This window comes from Notamacropus eugenii, chromosome 5 (genome assembly GCF_028372415.1).
Source record: "Notamacropus eugenii isolate mMacEug1 chromosome 5, mMacEug1.pri_v2, whole genome shotgun sequence".
Lineage (NCBI taxonomy): Eukaryota > Metazoa > Chordata > Mammalia > Diprotodontia > Macropodidae > Notamacropus > Notamacropus eugenii.
The window spans coordinates 85,114,617-85,135,042 of NC_092876.1; positions in this window are offsets into that span (position 1 = coordinate 85,114,617).

Below are 20,426 nucleotides of genomic sequence, written 5' to 3' on the forward strand. Positions count from 1 at the left end.
ATCAGTGCATAATTAGCTCTAAGGTCTTAAATATGAATTTATGTAATGGCTTAATCTACACTTAGATTAAAGACCATTTTCTCTTGATCACTAGATTATTTAAAACATTATCAGAAAGGAGGAATGAGTTGAACTTGATAGCAGAAAAGGATGGAGGCTTTGATATCTGAATTGTCAAACTAGAACATGATGATTTTTGAGCACAGCAGAGTCATCTGAAGAGTGGCCAGCACCTTCTAGACTGAACATGAGATCCTATGGGGATCAGATCTTTCCAAAACATGGTGGGCTTGTCTCTCTCCAATTGTCTGATATGTTTCTGGAGACCTGTGTGATCCCTGGAGCCTAGGTCTCAGGACTTGCACTGCAGCCATCAGACTACTGTGCCAAGACTAAAGTCTGAAAGAAAAGAAGGGGAGAGGTAGCAGGAAATGGTACCCTTGATGTCAGAAGAGATCTTGTTGGGCTGGGCTAATAATTGGTTTGTCACATCTTTATGGCCGTCTCTTTAATGGCCCTGGGGTTTCACAGATTCACAGTAATTGTTCAATCATTTGGAAGTTATGAATTCCTAATTATTAGGTAGTAATTAAAATGTCTTTTATAATTCAGCCCACAAGGTGTTCCGCCAGGCAGCAAATGGATGATATTCAGTCCCATTCTTTCACTGCAGAGCCATGGACATCTATAGGCATCAGTTGGGGCTTTCTTTGCTTTCTCTCTCCTTCTCACAGGGAGGTGGCTGCCAGGACCCTCCTGCTGCTGACCCAGAGATGCCTGGACCCTCCCCAGTGGTCCATGTAGCCTCTCTGGGCCAGAACTAGGAGGTATGAGTTTCCTTATAAATTCGCATGAATATGACAGGCTAGAGATTGTCTGGGAGAATGTGACAGGTGACAGAGAGAGAGTGAACCCAAGACTGGTATGTAAGGTAAGGAGTGGAGTGTGAAATCACAAATCAGGACATAGGACCTCAGACTGTGTTAGAAGAGATCCAGCATCAAAAATAAAGAGCTGGTAGTCTTGATCAGATCATATCTGTTTAGTGGGATCAGTTTTGCCTATCCCAGTGTGATGAGCTAGTGGCCAGCACCAGAGCCCACCCACCACAATGACTGACACATAGTAGGTGCTTAGTGATTGCTTGTTGAGTCACTGATAAGCTGGAGAGGATGGTGAAGGACCTAGAGATCATTTCCTAGTTATTGGTACACTTCCTCTTTCCAGATCATGTTGCACTTATCAGTAAAAATTCTCTAATCCTCCAAGGGAATGTCAGTTCATTGGAGGCAGGGGCTGGGTTTTTTTTTTTTTTAGTTCCACCTTTGCATTCTTGAAGTTTACCATGCATTTCTTCCTACCAATGCATATTGGCACCTGCTTGGCATCTTAAGAGTCTCAGTGCATTGTCTGGAGGCGCTGAGCAGTTAAGTGACTTGGCCTTGATTAAGTATCAAAAGCCGGTTTTCCAGATACAAGGCCAAAATGTGTTGAACTGAATTAATCATAATGGTAATAGTGGTATTTTATGATGTTTTGAGGTTTGTAAAGTGCTTTACATATATGAACTCATTGGAGCCTCACAGCGACCCATGAGTGGGGTAGGTTATCTCCACTTTGCAGATGAGGAGACTGAGACTGAGATTTGTTTGGGGGTCATACAGCCAGTAGGATTCAGAGGTAGGATTTGGCTTCAGAGGCTTCCTGTTTCCAAGTCCTGAACTCTCCACTTTTTTGCCATTTGAAATGAAACGTCATTCCCTAGTTGACAAATGGTTGAAGGATATGAAAAGACAATTTTCAAAGGAAGAAATCAAAGTTATTAAAAGTCACATGAAGAAAATGTTCCATATCACAATAATTAGATAATACAAACTAAAACAATTCTGAGGTACCACCTCACATTCATCAGATTAGCAAAACTTATTAAAAAGGAAAATGAAAAATGCTGGAGGGGCTGTGGGAAAGCAGGAATATTAAAGCAATGGGACTATGAACTGATCTAGCCATTCTGGAAAATAATTTGGAACTATGCCCCCAAAGGTAGTAAACTATGTATAACCATTGAATCAGCTATAATGCTACTGGGTTTAGATCCCCAGAGATATCAAAGAAAGAGAAAAGGGGCATATGTGTACAAAAAATTTATAGAGACTCTTTTTGTGGTGGCAAAGACTTGGAAACTGAAGCTATGCACATCAGTTGTGGAATGGTTGAAGAAATTATGGTATATGAATATGATAGAATACTATTGTGCTTACAAGAAATAATGAAGGGAATGCTACTCAAGAGACCTAGGAAGACTTCAGTATGAACTGATGCAACTGAACGAGTAGAACAATTTATATAATAATAATATTATAGAGACAACTTTGAAAGACTTAGGAATTTTGATCAACATAGTGGCTAAACACAATTCCAGAGGTCTCATTATAAAACATGTTATCCACCTCCAGATAGGGAATGGATGGACTCCAAGGTGCAGACTGAGACATCTATGTATTTTTCTTTCTTTCTTTCTTTCTTTCTTCCTTCCTTTCTTTCTTTCTTTCTTTCTTTCTTTCTTTCTTTCTTTTTCTTTCTTTTTCTTTCTTTCTTTCTTTTTCTTTCTTTCTTTCTTTCTTTCTTTCTTTCTTTCTTTCTTTCTTTCTTTCTTTCTTTCTTTCTTTCCTTCCTTCTTTCCTTCCTTCTTTCCTTCCTTCCTTCCTTCCTTCCTTCCTTCCTTCCTTCCTTCCTTCCTTCCTTCCTTCCTTCCTTCCTTCCTTCCTTCCTTCCATCCTTTCTCTCTCTCTCTCTTTCTTTCTTTCTATGTCTATGCTCCTATATACATACTTGTATGCATTATATATAATATATAGTCAAGCAAAACAAACTCTCACATTAGCTCTGCCATATATATTTAGTATATATATTATTGTGTGTATGTATACTATATATATATTGTTATGTGTGTATACATAAATACACATGCCGGGGACACGACTAATGTGAGAATTTATTTTTCTTGACTATACATTTGAGTGATAGGGGATTTTGTTATCCTTGTTTTCTCAATGGGATGGTGAGAAGGTGGGAGAGAAAAAATGGAGACCTGAAAAAAAGGTGAATTATAAGAAAGAATTAAAGAAAAAGACAACACGAATAGCAGTGTCATATGATGGAGGATTGATGAAACAGGATATGCATAACCTGGAGAAGGGAAGAGTTGGGCAATATGAGAGTTGTGTTTCATTTGAAGCACTGTCATGGAGGAGGGCTCAGACTTGCTTTGTTTGACCCCGGGGAACAAATATAATAGGTGGAAAATTACAAAAAGATAAATGTATTTATCCAGAAAATTTGAGGAGTAAAGGGGACACAAATAAATTAATTTTCCATAAGCCTCCTTTCTTACCTAGCCCCTTATATAACCAAGGACTTGCATTTGCAGGACAGAGTTAGGAGTGATGTCTGTGGGTAGATAATGGAGAGAAGACAACTGACCTTTGTAGAGACTGAACCCTGAAACAGGCATCATTAGGAAAGTCCCTTGCAGCACAGAGTTATTCAAAAGTCAGGCTGTTTAATGAACAAGATTTGGCTTTCCCAGGATGTATAGAACAGAGGTTACAGATCAGATGAAAGCCAGCAGATGACATGGAAGAAATAATGTCTGAGCTTTTTTTTCTGTTAAAATAACATTTAAATTCAAGTGCGTCCTTTTCCCCCTTCCCCTCCAATTAAAGCCAAATTCTGGCTCTTCCACTTAGCATCTATGTAACTTTGGTCATATCATTTAATCTTTCTCAGTCATAGAATCATAGATTTAGAACTGGAAGGGATCTTCTAATTTATCAAATTCAACTCCCCCATTTTACAGATGATGAAATCAAGGCCCAGAGACGTCAAGTGATTTGCTCAAGGTCACATAGTAAGTTGCAGCAATAGGATTTAAACCCACATCCTTTGATTCCAAAGCCAGTTCTTTTTCCATTGCACCAAGCTGATTTTTGTTACTCATCAAATAAGAGTCAGATTGGATAATCTCTGTGGTCCTTTCTATTTCTAAATCTATGCTTCTACAATTCTATGAAGACCAGCACTACTTATGTTTTGGGGTCAATTTATGGTGAGGGAGAATGTAAGTACAGATTGGTTACCAGTCTAATTCAGTGACCTGGCAGGTGAGTTTATCATCTGGCTTAATTTGAGGTTGCCAAAAGGTTGCAAAATTCTAACTCAAACCTGGGCTCCTGGGGCAGAGTAGGTATAAGCTTGGTGTATCTATAGTTGGGTCTATAAAGGCAAAATCAAGTGAAGCTTTGGAGGTATTAATTGAACTAATATTAATTAATTAAAATAATTGAAAACTCATTTCTATAAATGGTACAACTTCATAATAGGTTCTATTTATTGTCAGCTAGTTGTCAAAAGGGAGAGGACTCTTGCCGTGTGACCATGGGCAAGTCACTTAACACCTCTGTGCCTCAGTTTCCAAATTTGAAAACTGAGAGGGTTGGATACAACAGTAGCTACCATGTAGATAGTGCTTTATGGTTTGAAGGGTACTTTGCAAATATTACCTCATTATGACTCTGAGAGATATGTATTGCTAATGTTTCCATTTTACAGAAGAGAAAAACAAGACAGTCATATGTATGACCTATATCTGCTTACTGTCTCATGGATGGAGGGATAGAATTTGAAACAAAACTTTAAAATAAAATGTTAAAAATTGTTTTAACATGCAATTGTAGAAAAATAAAATATTACATATTTTAAAGAATGAAAAAAAGAAAATTCAAACAAAGGTAAAATGACTTGCCAAGGTCATATAGTTAATAAACATTTCATTTGAATTCAGGTCTTCCTGACTCCAGGTCCAGCATTCTGTTCACTGTATCACCTAATTATCTGGATTTAAGGACCTCTTAAGTGTTTTCCCTCTCTCAGTCCATAGGCATATGAGTTTCACAACAAACCTGTGAGGTAGATGTTATGATTATCCCCATTTTACGGATGAGCAAATGAAGGCTTAGCAAGGTTAAATGACTTGCTCTGGGTCATGTAACTACACGGTATCTGAGACAAAATTGGAACCCAAGATTTCTTAGATAGCTAACTCTATCTGGCTATGCTAGGCTGTCTCTACAAAGCGTTTTCTTCACAAGAGCCCTGTGACGTAGGAGGTACCAGCACCCCATCTTATAGATGAGGACACTGACATGCAAACAGTTGTCACACAGATAATCAGTAGCAGAGCCCAAGCTGGAACATAGGCTTTCTAATGCCAATACCAGTAGTGCTTCTATTACATCCCATCTACTCTTTACAGAAATGTCACTTCACACACATTTTTTTTTTCATAAGTGAAATCTTCCTTTTCCTATCTGGGGTGGGGTGGGGTGGGGATAAAGGCATTTAAGGTAAATCCAGTAAATGAATCTGTTGTAATTTAAGAACTTCGCCCCTGATATTTCTCCCTTGAATGCTTAGATTGTCAGGTTTGGTTCCAGAAAAACATTTAGGGGAAAGAGACTCTTCTGAGGGATTTAGCCTGAGGTTATCTGTGTGATGCCTAAACCTCCAATGAATTATTGAATTAAGTAAAAAAAAATACAGGAAACAACTTGTCACTCAGGCTGTCTACACATGCTACACAGGGTTAATGATTTGCAAAGCACTTTGATCACAGCAACACCGGGAGTCAGAGATTACAAGGATTTTTTTCTGCTATTGCGGATGGTGAAACTGAGGCAGACAGGGGATAAGTGTCTTGTCCAGGATCACACAGCAAGCAAGAGTCAGGTCAGGGAGCCCAAAGCAGGTCTCTGTCAATAAGACTGCATTACCTTGCCAATCTCAAGGAAGGTTTTGAATGATTTTCTTAGGTTGAATTGAATGAACTCCTCAGTTATTTTGACATAGTGCAGGCGAAGCTTATCATGGGGATCAGAGGATTTCAGGACTTCGAACTGGAAGAGAGCTTGGAGATCATCTATTCTGACCCCTTCCTTTGAGAGATGAAAGAACTCAAGTGACCCTGATAGGTCATAGAACATAGAATGCTAGAAAAGAACTTGGAGATCAGGTTGTTTCCCCACATTTCTAACACCCTCAGGCTTTGCCCAGTGTTTGAGTCAGGCCTCTGAGCATCTCCGACATCCTCCCATAGCTTTGACAATAATCTCCTTTGAGCCATGGACCAATGGGCAGTATGTGGGAAGGAGGCAGGAATGATGCTCTTGCACATAATAAAGCTCTTTAGGGCTTTGGTCACGTTTGCAGGGGAAGAGTCCACCCAAGAGGTGGGCAAGGGATGAGGAAGTTTCCATCACAGGGCCAGAACCAGATTCACAGTGCTGACCTTCTCTGAGTGATCCTGGGGAGAACTGACCAAGCTTGTGGAGAAGAGTAAGGGAGAGGAGAGGAGTATTTGGATGGCGAGAAATATTATTATGCAAGTCTTACACGTAAAACTTGTGTTAAAGTGTTTGTGTTGATGTGAAAGGCTTAGGTACACTTTGAAAATCTCTCAGTAGCATCTCTGTACCCAGAGATATAAGGGAAGTTTACAAGAGCCCAGGACCACAGCAGTGGTGGCATTGCTGCACTGCTCTTGTCTGTGACTCCTCTATGGCTTGTAACCCTTGTTCCCTGTTCACCACGCTCCTTCCATGGTACTAGTCACTCCTTGGAGAATCTAGATATAGTTGCTCTACTTCCAGGGCTCTTTTCTGGAAGCAAACCAGTCACGTCTACATTCCTTATGCACAACACTTTGTCTTTATTCTTGTGTCTTTGTACTGGTTGTCTCCTAGACATGTAAAGCCCTCCCTCCTGGCCTCCGCTGCCTAGAATCCCTGTCCTTTCCAAGAGCAGCTTGAGCATCGCCTTCTACATGAAGCATTTCTTGATCCCGACAGCTTTCAGTGCCCTGCCTTCCTACACTATTATTCATTTTCTTGGTATTCGTTCTGTATAAACTTGTGCAGTTACTATATAGGCAGCTATGTGGCCCAGTGGAAGGAGCACAGAACTGGGAGTCAGAATGACCTGAGTTCAAATCCTACTGATGGGGTTCAGACTCTCGGAACTTCCTTGAGCTCCCCTGGAATCTCCTCACTTTACCTGGCTTTTCATACTCAAATTGAGCTCTTTCGGTATCTCCTCACAGAATCTGGCCTTTCATACTCAAATCTGTGATCACTGTCTGCTATCCCTTGATTGCCCTACCTGCTTCCCACCTAGGCGCCCCCTAGTGTGATGTTTGTTGATTCTCCCCAAGACCCTTCCTAAATCCCTCCTCCCATCACCCTGGACTACCAGCCTCCCCTGCCCCCCGCCCCCGCCCCTATCCCTCCTATACTCTTTTCTGTATTTAAGTCCCACCTTGCCTCCATGAAGGCGCTCAGATTCAATCCAGCTCAGACCCTGTCTAGCTGGGATTCTATCTGGCCGTCTTGTGAATACAAGCATTACAAATACTTAGGCTCCTTAAGAGGCAACCCAGTTAGGCGAATCTTTAATAAACTTTGTTTTCTTTGGCTTTAAGAAGGCTTGAGTTGAATTCATTAGAGCACGACCTGGACCGTCGGTATTTTGGGGTCTCTATCACCCCTCAACCTCATCACTACCTCAAACACACTGACTACCTATGTGACCCTGGGAAAATCACTTACCTTCTCTGTATCTCAGTTTCCTCATCTGTAAAATGGGGATAATAATAATATATACCTTGTTATGAGAACGAAATGAATTAACATATATAAAGTGCTGTGCATATCTTAAAATGTTATATAAAGTCCTAGTTATTATATAATAATAACAATACTAATAATTGTTATTTTTTTCTCTCTGATCCAATGCAGGCTCCTTGGGCCCAGGGATTGTTTCATTCTGTATTTGTATCCTTAGCACCTAGCATAACTGAATGGCATACAGTAGACTTTTAATAAAAGCTCCTTCATTGATTGATTTGCTCCTGAATGATGACTTACCAGTTATCATGTAGAGGGGATTTTTAGAGCAATAGACTGGACTAATTGCTTATTACCTAGGTGAAGTTGGTTAGTCATTGAGAAAGCCTCTCTCAAAGTCAATTTCCTGATGTATAAAAGAAGGAAGCCAGGCTAGATGACTCCGGAGGTCTCTTCAAGGCCTAAATCTATTATCTATGCCTGCAGGCCCTTCTAGCTTAGAGGTTTTGTGATTCAGTGAGACCAGGGGTGGGAGATTGTGTGTTACTTATGTATCTTTACTAGCAGGAAAAGGAGAAAGGAAGAAAGGAGGGGAAAAAGAGGGAAGAAATTTAGGTACTGGTCTAAACACTAAGGATGTAAATGAAAAGACTATCCCTGCCCTCAAGGAGCATTCTAATGGGAAACAGCATCCAAAAGGTAGCTGAAAAGGAGTGGGCGGTGCAAGGAATTGTACCCAGGTCAGGTCACAATGGCACGGTTTGGAGACTCAGAAGCATAACCAGGAGGAGAATGAAGGTTGGTCAGCCTAAAATGGAGACTTGGGGAGGAACTCACCGATGAGAGGGGGGCTGGCACAGTGGAAGCATATTCAAAGGTGAGAAGATCTCAGCAATTGAGGAAAGAGCAAGGGTGCGATTAAGGGTGATTAACAAAGTGAAACTGAAGATTGTGATTTTAAAGCTCTGCTTTCATCTTTTTTTTTTCTAGATGGTTGAGAAATTGCATGATATAGAGTTTTATGTTTATATCTTGAATTGACCATTTCTGTGTGACCTTGGCACTGTAACTTCCCCTCTTTGGGACTCTGTTTCTTCATTTATAGGAAAACTTAGTCTATGTCGCAGTCTTCTTACAGTCACGAATCTTGGAGCTGGAAAAGATTTCCAGAGAACTTTTGCTTTGGGTCCCTTCCTTCCTGAAAGTAGCATATTATTATGCAAGTCTTACATGTAAAACTTGTGTTAAAGTGTTTGTGTTGATGTGAAAGGCTTAGGTATACTTTGAAAATCTCTCATTTCTCTGGCTTGCTGCCCTGAATCATTGTAAAATGCTTAGCATGCTTCCTGGCACAAAGTAAGCACTACGTAAATGTTAGCTATGTATGATCTTGGAATTTCAGCATCTGGCACTCCCTAAGGATAGCCACCAATGGCTCCTATGAGCTCATAGCCTCACATGGCTTAACTCATACCTTGTGTTTGTTTACAAGTTGATAGAAAAAAATAAGACTTGCTTCTGAGTCTATAGAAAATGTTAGTCCTCAAGGACTAATCTTCTCTTTAGAGTTCTGTGACTTATATTAGGTAGGATTCTAGTTGGAGCAGTTGAGATTCATTTCCCACAGCAACGTTCCCCTCCTTGACTCCTCCATTCCCAGAAGGTATTGTCCATCTCAATTCCCCAGCAGTGTTCCCATATATTGTCCTCCAACACTCCTACAACCCTATCCTTAAAATCCAGCAGGGGTCATCATCTGGTGCTTATATTCATCGTTTTATTCTATTTCTTCCTGTTGGTCATCTCTGCTTTGGTGGTCTCTGAAACTGAAGATGTCCCAGACTTGTAGAGTGAGTACATCAGACAAGGTTCCCCATGTTCGTTGCATCCTTTGGGCCCAAATCCTTGCAGAATCAGAGATTATGAGCCTCCAATGATATATTTTTACTGATTTTAAGCCATGCTCTCAAAAATAAGGGTTTTGGCTTTGGAAAGGGAGAGGGGCATGACTCTATGAGGTATATGATTAACCAGATGGAGGACAGAAAACTAGATCACATTCTGTCATCAATTGTGAGGCCCTCATCCAGCCATACCAATCCTTTATTGCTTAATACTTTCCATTCTGCCCCCTTACATAGCTGGGCAAGCTCTCAATCTACACTCTTCTTCAGACTGGGACTTCTTCTTCACATTGGGACAGTTATAGACCAACTTCAACCTAGTCATCCATAGCAATGGGATTTTCTAACAAAATCTTGCTTCCCTCACCTCCCTACAACAGCCTAGCATACCCATTTCCCAGATCACAAGGTGATCCATTAAAGCAGTTTTCCATTAGAAAAGTGGTGAGCAAAACACTACTCTGCCCTTTCTGTTTAAGGTGGGGACAGAATGAATTGCATAGGATGAGCAGACATAGATGGTTTGTGATCATGGTTGTAACTTATTATCTTCTCTCCCAAGCCCATCCACTCTTCTGAGTTTTCCTATTTCTGTTGGAGGGTATTACTATTTTCCCAATTATCCAGGTTCACAAGCTTTGTGCCATCTTTGATTTCTTACTCTCATATCCATACACATACACACAAATGAATATACACAAATATATGTATGCATGTGTGTGTATATATAGAAAATATTGATGTGTTATATAATATAGTGTACATATTGTATAGGTAAGTATAATATAAATATATTATGTACATAATACATGGTATTCTATATTAATTATTATATTATAATATATTAAAATTATATATAATATGTACATATTGTATAGGTAAATATATAAATATATAAATTAGATATTAATATGTTATATTTATATGAAAAGTCACCCCACATATTAAGCCACTGTCAAATGTCATTGTTTCTCTGGCACATCATTCACAGCATCCCTCATATTCTTGCCCCCTAGTTCAGGCCTTCATCACTTCTCCACTGGACAATTGCAATAGCCTGGTTTTGGGTCCCCCTGCCTCTGGTCTCTCCCCTCTTCAACAGATCTTTCTCACAGCTGCCAGAATGATTTTCCTCAATTGCAGTCAGACTAAGCCACTCCCTTAATAAACTCTAGTAACTTCCTATTGCCTCCAGGATCAAATGGCGACTCCTCTGTTTGATCTTTAAAGTTCCTCACAATTTTGAATTAGCCACTTTTATTACACATTAGTCTCTTTCACTCACAGGGTAGCTGGTGGTGCCATACTGCATAGAGAGCCAGGGGGCCTGGAGTCAGGAAGACTCATCTTCTTGAGTTCAAATCTGGCCTTAGACACTTACTAGCTGGTTGACCCTGGGCAAGTCACTTAACTTTGCCTCAGTTTTCTCATCTGTAAATTGAGTTGGAGAAGCAAATGGCAAATCACTCCTGTATCTCTGCCAGGAAAACCTCAAATGAAGAATCAGACATGACCAAACAACTACTCTCATCCAAAGTAGCCTTCCTATCATGCTTCACTCAAACAAAAACATACATGAACTCTCCAAATATGAATAGAAAATGAAAGTATGATGCCATCCATTAAGCAGTCACTCAGTCAACAAGCATTTATTAAGTACTTACTGTCAGGTCCAGAGATAAGTGCTGGGGATACAAATACAAGCCAAAAGAAAGACAGTGACTGCCCTTGAGGAGTTTATATTCTAATACTTAAAGATGACACATAAAAGGGAGCAGAAAAGGTGGGATGGGGCAGAATGAGTTACCCAGGTGGTACCACAGTGGCTAACTTCTGAGAATCAGGGATGGTTGGTCCAGGCCCTTTCCCAAAATGGGGGTTCTGGGAAAAGGGACCTGGCAGGAGTCAGGAATCAGGAGGCAGAACCATATGAAGAAAAAGGAATGGATTTAAATAGAAAATTTTCTGGTGAGTTGAAATCAGAATTAATTCACTTTTATTTGTTCTTCATTGTGAGGACTGGAGGAGGAGGGAGCAAGCATTTATTAAGTGCCTACTGTGTATTAAGAACTGGGTCAAGAGCTTTATAACTATGATCTCATTTGATGACCCTGGGAAGTAGCTGCTTTATTATTATTGCCCCCATTTTACAGTCAAGGAAACAGGCAAACAGAAGTTAAATTACTTGCCCACAGCTGGGAAGTGTCTGATGTAAGATTTGAACTCAAGGCTTCTTGACTCTGTGCTCGGCACTCCATTCACCATCATTTGCCAGGAGTCAGTTGTGAACTTGGGATGGTGCATATTTACACACAGAAAAAATATGATTCCTTATGAAAAAAAAAACTATTATGTGCTCTGATTGCTACATCACGTTACTTGATTACTATATTGTGCATAAAAAGTAGCTAGCTAAAAGAAATTCATCTGTGTAACTAACTACATTGATAAAATTAATTGAATAATTAATTGCTAACAATGATTATTTTCACATCCTTTCTCCTAGAACATACAGATTTTTTTCTAAAATAGTGGAGCTTCTTCAATCACATATTTCTTGCTAAAATGTTTCTAAAAAGATTGTTTATTTTATCCTTTTAAACGTTTGCTTGTGTATACTATGTAATGTATACAATATATACCAATTCTTTTAATAGTTAGCATTTATTTAAATGCTTCTCTATGGCAGGCACTGTGCTAAATGCTTTACAGATTTCTCATTTCATCCTTACAACAATTCTAAGAGTGCTACTATTATTCACATTTTACAGTTACAGAAGCTAAGGCAGATAGAGATTAAGCCTAGGGTCACACAGCTAGGAAGTCCCTGAGGCTGGATTTAATGTATTATTTCATTATATTGATATACAAGCTCAGTAGTACATATGTATCCTTTATAAACAGGTAGGTAAGGGTACCCCAAATTTGATTCATGGAGTCACAGTTTGGTTGAATCAGTCAAAAGCAAACTAGGTCTGAATAAATCTTTAATACATTTGAAGGAATCACAGGGTCTTTGAAGCAAACTAGGGATCCTAAGAAGCACAGAAATGAAAGATGGAATGCAGGGCAACTAGGTGGAACAGTGCATAGAGCATCAGAGTTAGGAGTTCGAATCTGGTTTCAGACACTTACTGACTGTGTAACTTTGGGCAAGTCACTTACCCCCAAGTGCCTCCCCCCAAAATAAATATAAAATAATACATATATAATATGATCATATAAAGATAAATAAATCAAGGAAGAAGGCTGCCTTGGTTGGACTTCAGAGTGAGTGACAGGTACTAATGTATAACAAGGCTGAAAATGTGGGTTTGGTATAGGGCTTGAGATACCATTACATACGTAATACATATTATATATGTAAAGGGTTTTGGGTGCCAAAGTGAACTGGTACAACAGAGCACTGAGCTGTAGTCAGAAGCTTGGCCTCAGATGTTTATTAACTTTATGGCCTTAGTAAAGTAATTTAATTCAATCCTAACTCAGTTTTCTCATCTATAAAATGGGGATAATAATAGCAGTTACCTTGTAGGTGTAAAGTACTTTGTAAGCCTTAAAATGCTAAATAAATGCAATAATGACAATGACAATTATTACCATTATCCTACAAGATAAAAAGCCACTTTGGGTAGACTATAAAATGAGTGAAGGGAACTCATAAGGTTGAAAAAGACCTCAGGTCTAGATTGTAAAGGACTTTAAAAATACCAAAAAGATGAGTTTGGACTTTATCCTAGAGGTAATAGGAATCTTCTAGAGTCCACTGAGTAAAAGAGTAATGGGCTATTATGTACTTTAGGAAAAACTCCTTTGGGAGCTAAGGAGGTAATGGATTGGAAAAGGGAGATGAGTGAGGCAGGAAAATCAATCCAAAGGCTCTGTCAGTGGTCCCATTGAGAGATGATGAGGGCATAAACTTGGATGGGGATTGTTTAAATGGGGAGAAGAGGTCATCTGTGAGATGTCATGGAAGGAGAGAGGACAAAACCTTAAAACTTCTTGGATATGTAATCTGAGTGAGGCTGAGGGGTCAGGAGTCAGTTGTGAACCTGGGTGATGGGAAGCTTGTTAGTACCCTTGGTAGAAATAGTGAAAATTCAGAAAAGAGATGGATTTGGGGAAAATGTGAGTCAAGGTAAATTTAGATATGTCAAGGTTGAGAAGTCTATGAAGTACCCACGTCCAAATGGCAGTTGGTGCTAGGACACTCAGGAGAATTTCTAGGGTTGAATATAGAGATCTAGGAATTATTTGCATAAGGATAATAGCTCCATGTGAATTGGTCATCAAGAGACAGAGAGAAAAGGGAAAGGCTTGCAGCCTTGGGAGGCTTAGTTAGGAAATATGATATGAATGGCTGCTCTGTGTAGATAAGGTTCAGTTCAGTTGTATCTGACTCTTTGTGGCCTCATTTTGGAGTTTTCTTGGCAAAGATTTCCTTCTCATTTTACAGATGAGGAAACTGAAGCAAACAGGGTTAAGAGACTTGCTCAGGGTGACAAGGCTAGTAAGTGTCTGAGGCTGAATTTGAACTTTGGTTCTCCCAATTCCAGGATTAGCACTCTAACCACTGTGTCACCTAGCTGCCCAGAGGATAAATTAGAGAAGAATAATAGGGTTCCCTTGCTATAGTGTGTGCCCAGCTGAGATTAAATGCCATAAATTTTTAGTGGACCAGTCATGCACCAATGTCACAGAGGTCTATCCCTCTATCAGAGATCTCACTTTTAAATTAGGGTCAGGAAGTCTATGTAGACCTTCTCTTTATTTCCCAGTTGTTAAACTGGGCTCAATCAGCATATCAGTGTATATGTTCCAAAAAACCTTTCTGGATTTGAGCCCACATTACATCATTGATGAAGCCAAGGTTGAGATCCAGGTCTTTCTGATTCTCAGAGGATCCCTGGTGCCTCATCAGAGACTTATCACTGAAGCCTGTTTGTTTTTGAGCAAGGGGTAATTGCAAAACAGGTACCCTTTCCCATTCTTTGTAATAGGACAGGGAACTGTTTCTATTGAAATGATTTTGAAGTAGGAATCAGGAGACCTACGATCAAAACCCAACCCTGCTATTAACTATCTCTGTGACCTTTGCAAAGTCTCTTCATTTCTCTGGGAACCGATGTGACCATCGCTAATCTGGAGGGCCCCCCATACCAGTTTTAGTTCAATATCTCACTGTGGCATTGGAGACAGATTGGCATTATGAGAAGGGTGTGCCCATTATAGTGGTACATTTCCACTATAATCCACTGTGATCATATCTTATCAGACAGGAAGCTCAGGAGTCTGAAGACTGTAAGGTGAAGCAGGATCTACCAAGTAGAAAGAACTTTGAGTATGATCTTTATGATAGGTTGTGCCTACTATGTGTGAACTAGGTTGTTTTGATTTTCAAAAAAGAGTAAGAGAACAGAATCTTATCTGTAGACTATATAGGCCAGTAGTCTTGACTCCAGTGGCCTTGATTTCAGTTCCTGGCAAAACTTTAGAACAGATTGTGAAAGAGCTGGCTAGTGAAAGAGAAAGTGATGATAGACATGAGACAGAGTGGCTTCATTAAGAACAGGCCATGCCAGACTAAATTTATTTGCCTTTTTCCATAGGGTTACAAAATTGTTTGATTGAACATATGGCATACACACAGTTTACTTAGATTTTTAGCGAAGTGTTTGGTAGTGGTACCCATGTGATTCCTTGGAAAAGTATTGAAAGATGAGGGCTAGAAGATAATTCAAAAATGGATTTGCAGCTGATTGAGTGGCCAGACTCAAAAAGTAGTCATTAATGGTTCAGTGTTGACTTGGAAAGAAGTCTCCAGTGGTGCATCCCAGGGATCTCTATTTAACATTTTTATCAGTGATTTAGATAAAGTCACAGATGGCAAGCTCATCAAATTTGCAGATGATAGAAACCTGAGAGAACTACCCAATATAATGGATGAATGGGTTAGAGTCCAAAAGAATCTGTCCAGGTTAGAACATTGAGCAGAATTCAACAGAATGAAATTTAACAGGGATAAATGTAAAGTACTGCTCAAATTCAAAAATTTGACCTCACAATTACAAGATAAGGGAGGGATGGCTATTCAACACCTTTTCTGAAAAAGATGTGAGTGTTTTAGTGAACTGCAAACTCAACAATAAGCCAACGCTCTTAGATGACATCCAAAAACAGGCTAATGCCATCTTGACCTCAATTCAGAGAGAAATAGCTTCCAGGAATGAGGAGATGATTAGCACCACTGCACTTTGTCCTGCCCAGACCACAACTACAGTATTATGTTCAGTTCTTTGTGCCAAATTTTGGGAAGGATAGTGATAACCTGGATATTGTCTAATGGAAGGTAATTTGGATTGGGAAGTATCTTGAGTCCATTTCAGAAGAGTGTCAGTTTAGATAACTGGGGGCCATTAGGTTGAGAAGGGAAGACTCAAGGAAAGTATGACAACTTTCTTCAAGTATTTGAAAGACTGACATGTGGAAGAGAGATTAAATTTATTTTGCTTTTCTTCCCGGAAGACAGAATCATCAATAGCAGGTAAAAGTTGCATAGAGCCAAATAAAGGCAAAATTTCTTTGTCAGGAAAATCTTTCTAACAATTGGGTGGAGTAGAAAGATACACAAATGCTAGCTCCTAACCCACAGCCCATAAAATACCTGTAAAGGAGAACTCCCAACAAATTCTGGAGCAGCAGAAGCCACAGAACAATGGAGCAGAGGAGATTTCTGTTCCAGAGAGACCTGAAAAACCAACACAAAAGGTCCGCACCAGACCTGGATCGGAGCCCAGCCCTGCTCTGGCTGCTGGTCACCAAGAGGAGCAGATCCAAGAAGGCTTCAGGGATGGAATCTCCAGTGGCAGCACAGGTCCCTCCACCCACAGGTGCCAAAAGTCAATGAGAGGGTCTTTTCAGCTTGCTGAGAGGGGAGTGGGGTGTCCCCATAACTCAGACCCACTTGAGAGGCAGCAGCAGAGGCAGCAGCAGACAAGGGCTCCCAAAACAGGCAGGAGCTCGGATCCATTGTTGAAGGTCTCTGCATAAACCCCTTGAGGAAACTAAACCCCGTGTGGCAGCCCTGCCCCCACCTGAGCACCTAAACTTAATCTCACACTGAATAGTAGCCCCACCCCCATGGAGAGGCCTGAGGCTGGGAAGCAGCACTTGAATCTCAGACCCCAAGCACTGGCTGGGTGGATCTGGAGGTGAGGTGGGTGTGGAGAGGACACTCAGAAGTCAAGTCACTGGCTGGGAAAATGCCCAGAAAAGGGAAAAAAAAAAATAAGACCATAGAAGTTTACTTTCTTGGTGAACAGATATCTCCTCCCATCCTTTCAGATGAGGAAGAACAATGCTTACCATCAGGGAAAGACATAAAAGTCAAGGCTTCTGTATCCCAAACATCCAAAATAAATATTCAATGGGCTCAGGCCATGGAAGAGCTCAAAAAGGATTTTGAAAATCAAGTTAGAGAGGTGGAGGAAAAACTGGGAAGGGAAATGAGAGAGATGCAAGAAAAGCATGAAAAGCAGGTCAACACCTTGCTAAAGGAGACCCAAAAAAATGCTGAAGAAAATAATACCTTGAAGAATAGGCTAACTCAATTGGCAAAAGAGGTTCAAAAAGCCAATGAGGAGAAGAATGCTTTCAAAAGCAAAATTAGCAAATGGAAAAGGAGGTTCAAAAGCTCACTGAAGAAAATAGTTCTTTCAAAATTAGAATGGAACAGATGGAGGCTAATGACTTTATGAGAAACCAAGAAATCACAAAACAAAACCAAAAGAATGAAAAAATGGAATATAATGTGAAATATCTCATTGGAAAAACAACTGACCTGGAAAACAGATCCAGGAGAGACAATTTAAAAATGATGGGCCTACCTGAAAGCCATGATCAAAAAAAGAGCCTAGACATCATCTTTCATGAAATTATCAAGGAAAACTGCCCTAATATTCTAGAACCAGAGGGCAAAATAAGTATTCAAGGAATCCACCAATCACTGCCTGAAAGAGATCCAAAAAGAGAAACTTCTAGGAACATTGTGGCCAAATTCCAGAGTTCCCAGGTCAAGGAGAAAATATTGCAAGCAGCTAGAAAGAAACAATTCAAGTATTGTGGAAATACAATCAAGATAATACAAGATCTAGCAGCTTCTACATTAAGGGATCGAAGGGCGTGGAATAGGATATTCCAGAAGTCAAAGGAACTAGGACTAAAACCAAGAATCACCTACCCAGCAAAACTGAGTATAATACTTCAGGGGAAACAACGGTCTTTCAATGAAATAGAGGACTTTCAAGCATTCTTGATGAAAAGACCAAAGTTGAAAAGAAAATTTGACTTTTAAACACAAGAATGAAGAGAAGCACGAAAAGGTAAACAGCAAAGAGAAGTCATAAGGGACTTACTAAAGTTGAACTGTTTACATTCCTACATGGAAAGACAATATTTGTTACTCTTGAAACTTTTCAGTATCTGGGTAGTTGGTGGGATTACACACACACACACACACACACACACACACACACACACACACACAAAGAGAGACAGAGTGCACAGAGTGAATTGAATAGGATGGGATCATATCTTAAAAAATGAAATTAAGTGGTGAAAGAGAAATATATTGGGAGGAGAAAGGGAGAAATGGAATGGGGCAAATTATCTCTCATAAAAGAGGCAAGCAAAAGATTTTTAGTGGAGGGAAAGAGAGGGCAGGTGAGAGAAAAACATGAAGTTTACTCTCATCACATTCCACTAAAGGAAGGAATAAAATGCACACTCATTTTGGTATGAAAACCTATCTTACAATACAGGAAAGTGGGGGAGAAGGGGATAAGCAGGGTGGGGGGGGGGATGAGGGAAAGGAGGGCAATGGGAGGAGGGAGCAATTAGAAGTCAACACTCTTGGGGAGGGATAGGATCAAAAGAGAGAATAGAAGAAATGGGAGGCAGGATAGGATGGAGGGAAATATAGTTAGTCTTACACAACACAACTATCATGGAAGTCATTTGCCAAACTACACAGATTTGGCCTATATTGAATTGCTTGCCTTCCCAAAGGGAATGGGTGGGGAGTGAGGGATGAAGAGAAGTTGGAACTCAAAGTTTTAGGAACAACTGTTGAGTACTGTTCTTGCTACTAGGAAATAAGAAACACAGGTAAAGGGGTATAGAAAGTTATCTGGCCCTACAGGACAAAAGAGAAGATGGGGACAAGGGAAAGGAGAGATGATAGAAGAGAGGGCAGATTGGAGATAGGGGCCATCAGAATGTTTGGTGTTTTGGGGTGGGTGGAGGGGACAAATGGGGAGAAAATTTGGAACCCAAAATTTTGTAAAAATGAATGTTAAAAGTTAAATAAATAAATTAAAAAATAAAACAATTAGAACAATCAAAACATGAAATGAGATGTCTATAGGAGTAATGAGTTTCTCCTCATAGAAGACTTTCTAGCAGACATTGGCTGAGAGTTAGTTGTAGTGAGAATTCTTTTACACATATGGATTGAACTAGATGGTCTCTGTGGTCCTTTCCAACTCTAAGATTCTGTGACTCAGCCTAACTGATTACTGAGAGACGCATCACTAATAGATTGACCAGTATTTGATGGATTCTTTGGCCACTATAATCCATTAAACAATTCGTAATATAACATGACCTTGCATCCTCTGAGGGATCCTTTAATTTCTGCAATAGTGGTGGCACAATGCTGAATACAATTTTTATACCATCTATAAACAATGTCAATATTTTAATGGTGAGATCTTTGTCCAATGATCAAAGTGTGGGGAGATGAACTATATCACTGTAAATGGGACCAGAAGACATAAGGAACTAATATGAAACAGAAAAATATTTCCCATGTTCTCCTTGGAGAAGGTAGCAAAGGAAGTAGCAGAATTAATTTCATTATGTGGCTAGAGGCAATAAGAAACATCATTTCACTGACTTCTTGTTCATCTCACATGAGGAAAGGGGGCTTGTAATGAGCAAAGCAAAAAAAAAAAAAAAGAAAAGAAAAAAATCCCATCATTATAGTGATTGCCATTTGAGTTCCAACATCTATTGTAAAGAGAAATTCTATGAAGAACTTGACAAAATTGTATAAACTAAGTTAACATATGCAGATACTCAGTTCCTTCAACACAAAGGTGGTCACTTAGAAGATGGCAGAAATTGTACTGGAAAATACAGTTTGGGATTAAGAAATAAAATACACCAAAAGAAATCATGTCTGTGTAAAATGAATACTTTTTTCAAGAAGATTTAGAGGGCACAGGACATGACTGAAGATGGAACAACATAGCCAAAAATGAAGTTGACAATTGATCCACTGGCTCAAGACCATAGTTCTGAGCTCACATGAGCTAAGTAAGACCTTGAAGGCTTCTCAATAATGGCTCAACCCCACCCACTCTTTCATGCTCAAGAGCTTAGTCCCTGGAGTAATCTGAATTTGACTCACCTCTAGTTCTTTAGTAAGAAGGTCTTCAGTTCCCCTGCAAACAACAGATTAACACTCAGCACTTACACGTAGAAAATGTTTATTAAGAGGCATTTCAAGAACAGAAATAGAATTCACATCCAATTCTTGTTGCCAAGGAAATAGTTATGGTTTACTTTCTAATTATTTATTTCCTTCTTGACACCAGAGGTTCAATTACCATCCCTGTGAGAAAAATGATTATTTCTTTCATGTATTAATAACCAATTATTGAATTAGAATTAAAGGGTTTTCTGCTTCCTCATCCAGAAATTAACCATTGTGGAAATCTTAGGCAAGACTCATCCAGCCAGGAAGGATAAGATCTAATCAAAGAGAATAAAACAACTCTAA